Consider the following 4,440-nt stretch of genomic DNA (forward strand, 5'->3'; position numbering starts at 1 on the left):
CCAGGAAAGTGCAGAGTGGGATACTAAACAGTGGCAAACATTTAAAAAATGCACATGGTGGTCAGCAGCAGCTGACACAGATTCACTAAGAACAAGCCATGACAAACTATAGCCTATTTTCTTTTTAGTAGGATAACTAGTCCCATAGCTCAGGAGAATATCACAAACTCAGTATATCTTAACTTCAGCAAAGCTTTCACAAAGATTTCCACAACATGATTTTGATAAAGCTAGGATATTTGTTTTTGTTTTCGTGGTGCTGGGGATCAAAACCAGGGCCTCATATACACTAGGTAAGTGTTCTACCACTGAGCCATATCCCTAGCCCCTCATTTTGGAAAATATGTAAAATGCAAAGGATTAAGTGATTTATAGTTGCTGGTGGAAGGTTTGCTGGTTTTCTCCCAGACAGGATCTCACTATGTTGCCCACACTGGCCTTGAACTCACTATCCTCCTGTCTCAACCTCCCAAGTAGCTGGCATTACAGGCATGCACCTCCACTCCCAGCTTAACAGCTGTTTCTAGATATATATATATCCAATAGAGTGCATGTCTTTGGCCCTTTTCTCCTTCATATTTTTACCAACAACCTAGATACAGACATTTGAAAGCAGACTTAAAATTCTCAGATGACACAAAGATGGAAGGAGAATAGCTACTAATAGCTGAAGCACAGAGTTTACAATTGAGATATTCCTAATTTACTGAAATGCCAAGTTGAAACCAGTCCTGGAGTTAACAAATTGTAAGATGAGAAATTTAGCTTCCATGTAAGAAAGATTTTTTTTTTTTTTTTTAGAAAGAACTTCTTAACTATAGTTATCTTACAATGGAATAGGGACTAGGCCCTTAGTCAAAACAGTCTGGGGAGGGTAAGAGATTGGCTTATCAAATGTTCCTATAAATACAAAAATCAATTCCAACTGGAAAATTAATGCAGATACTAAGTACTAACAGATTTCAAAGATAGTATAAGTCAATATAGTACATAAAATTTGATTTCATAATAAAAACAAATCCTGAGTAGGAATCAGTAAAAGGATGTAGTTGTGTAAAAGAAAGTAGGTCATTCCAGAAGCAAGATTAACATGACATTTTCCAGAGCAGGAAGTGACCCTGCTGACTGTAGTTTTCATAAGAGAAAATAATGCTGGGGCCAGATGATGAAGGATCTTGAATCAGGAGAAAAGATTATATTTTGTATAATGAAGAAAGGATCAGTTGAGCCTGGGTGAACCTGATGTTTGCAAGCATCAGAAACCAGTTCTGGTAAGCTTTAAGAGAGAAATTTATTGGAAAGATACCAAGGACTCCCAAGGCCAATGAGAAAGATAGAGAACCAGGCTTAGAAACACTAGAAAGCAAAGGGTCTCTAAGGTCTAAAATGGAGAAACTAGAAAAGGGTCTTAAAGCAAGTAGAGCACTATGATAGGTGAATAAATAGCCAAGCATGTGTGGAATCTTTATCAAGCTGCTGAGGAATTCAAATTCCAAAGACCCAGTTGGAGTCACAGATCCTTTCCTTAGTAGAAGAAAACAAGTACTAGATTAACATTTTTCCAAACTGTATCCAAAGGGCAGAGATAATTCCCCAAAAAGGAACAGAAATGTCAAGGAAATATAAATGCCCCAATGGCACCATTGGAGGTTTTGACAAGGAAGCAGTGTGATGAAAATAGCACCTTGGGGAGGTTTGTTGGTTTGCCAAGGGACACAGAATGAAAATCTGAAAGCAGATAGTGAGTTCTCTAGTTTTAGAGGGTGGTGATGGATATAGGATAGCAATATGTAATTCAAAGGAGAGGAAAGAGTCAAAGACAACTCCAAGTGCTCTTCATAGAGACTAAAGGAATGATTAGTGGTAGAGGGTAGACAATTTAGAAAGACAGCAGCACCTGGACTAGAGGGGAAGGTGATGCTTACAATGTTGAGGTTAGCTGGTGGCGAACATGTGCCTCGAGAAGACTAGGTATTTCAGGAGAACTTAAAAGAGGGACGGATTTAGGAGGATTTGGTACAGAGATGACAGTTGAAGTCAGACCAAGCTGTCTTAGAGACTATGTAAAATAACAGATAGAAGTGGTGAGAACTCTCCTCCAAATTGTGAGGAAAAAAGAGAAGCCCTCCGGCCCTTCCCCACCCACTCCCTGCCCAAAAGGAGTCAGTAGAGGAGGTTGGAGGAATTCATTTATTTTGGTATACTGGGAATTCAACCCAGGGGCGCTCTAACACTGAGATACCTCCCCTGCCCTTTTTATTTTTTTATTTTGAGACAGAGTCTCACTAAGTCGTCCAGGTTGTCCTCCAACCTGCCATTCTCCTGCCTTAGCCTCCTGAGTTGCTGGCATTACAGACATGCGCCACCACACCAGGCCAGTTTGGGGAATTTAAAGTGAAAACTTCTAAACTGTGAATATTTTAACCATAAATAGTATTACATTTTTCATTTTTAACTTAATCCTATTTTATCCTTCTACCCCAGATATCTACTCTATGTCCTTAAATATGTATACGGTTTTGTGGAGTTTATGTGTTTGAATTTAAATAAATGGTATTATGCTGCAGACTTCATGTTTTTTTTTTCACTTCTCACATCATGTTACTGTAAGTACAAAAAAGCCAAATTGCTATTTAGAAATAACAAACATACCAGGTGCAGTGGCGCACGCCTGTAATCCCAGTAGTTCGGGGGATGGAGGCAGGAGGATTGCAAGTTCAAAGCTAGCCTCAGCAACTTAGAGAGACCCTGTCTCAAAATAAAAAATAAAAATAAAAGGGCTGGGGATGTAGCTCAGTGGTTTACACACCCCTGGACTAAATCCCCAGTACCAAAAAAAAAAAAAAAAAAAAAAAAAAAAAATAGAAAAGAGAAAGAAAAAAAGAAACAACAGTGGTGGGTACCTGTATTCCCAAACTACTTGAAAGGCTGAGGCAGGATTGTGAGGACAGCCTGGGCACATAGTGAGATAGTGAGACCTTGTCTCAAAAATAAAAAAAAAAAAATTTTTAAAGAAGAAGAAAAGAAAAGAAGTGGCTGAAATAGTTCACATTTCCATCAGTAGATTGTGAGAATTACCCATTTCTGTGCACTTTCACCCCCAATAATATCTAGTTTTTGCCAGCTTGACAGATCAAAAGTTGCATTACTAAAATTTTTTTTCTAGTAATATGGAATAGCTCTCAATAAACTGCTAATCATATCCTTTCCCTGTTTTTTTCTGTTGTTTCCTTTTACTTGTTGATTTGTGGGACTATCGTTTATATCCTAGAGCTATACAGTCTAATACAGTAGTCACTAGCACAAAGCAACAAACTCTCGGATATTTTAAATATGGTCTGCCCAAATTAACATGTACTATAAATGTAAAATACACACATAATTTCAAAGACTTGGTACAAAATCGAAGAACATGAAACATTTCATTAATAATCTTCATATTGATTACATGTCGAAACAATATTTTAGATATATTGTATTAAATAAAATATTTTTAAAATTAATTTTGCATATTTGCTTTCATATTTTATAATGTAGCAACAAAAACATTTAAAATAACTTATATGGCTGGCTTATATTTGTGGTTTGTATCTTATTTTTATTGGATGTGCTGTTATGGATATTAATTCTTAGTTAGTTTTAGACATTGAAAATATCTTCTCTTACTCTGTTTTCCATGTACAGGTTTGTGTATGGTGTCTCATCAAGTCTATCCATTTTCACCAGGCCACCACACTATGCAGCACCAACATCTAAGTAAATGGTTCCCTGAAGTTGTGCTGTGACTAACATGCAACCATACATAGCCCTAATTTTTGCTTCATGGATTGCATTTGCATTTTACTTAAGAAGTCCTTCCCCACAACTAGATTGCAAAGGTATTTTTCTTGTATTTTTTTTATAATTAAAAAAGAGAAAAACAGGATGGTGGTGTGTCATAGAAGCCATAAAACAAGAGTGGTTTATAATGTCAAAAAATACAGATTTTAGCCAAAAAGAATGACGATAGGGAAAATCATTTATCCTGGATTTTATGCTTTTTGACAGCAATGCTATCTTTCTAATTATATTTTGGATAGGCAAATGTTAAAATTTGCATTCCAAAGGACACATTAACAGATGGTAAGGAAGGCAGGACACAGCATGCTAGTGACAGGCTGACTCCATTTTTAGTCTAAAAGTCTGCTGAAGTTAATTTTCACAATAGGTAAATAGCCTTGATGTGGATAACAAAGAACTGGCAAAAACTGCATAGATTATCAGATAATGTTTAGATTTATACCTATATTATTCTGAAGCATAACTTTCGGTACATCACCTGCTTACCCTGGCAAGTCAATAGGTCTCCCATTTTAGCTCAGAACCAAACTGCTCCAGTCTGTCAGTAAAGACACCTGTAAACAGGCCCCAGCCAGTTCCTCACTTCTCAAGACCCTGACA

Source organism: Sciurus carolinensis, chromosome 2 (genome assembly GCF_902686445.1).
Source record: "Sciurus carolinensis chromosome 2, mSciCar1.2, whole genome shotgun sequence".
Classification (NCBI taxonomy): Eukaryota; Metazoa; Chordata; class Mammalia; order Rodentia; family Sciuridae; genus Sciurus; species Sciurus carolinensis.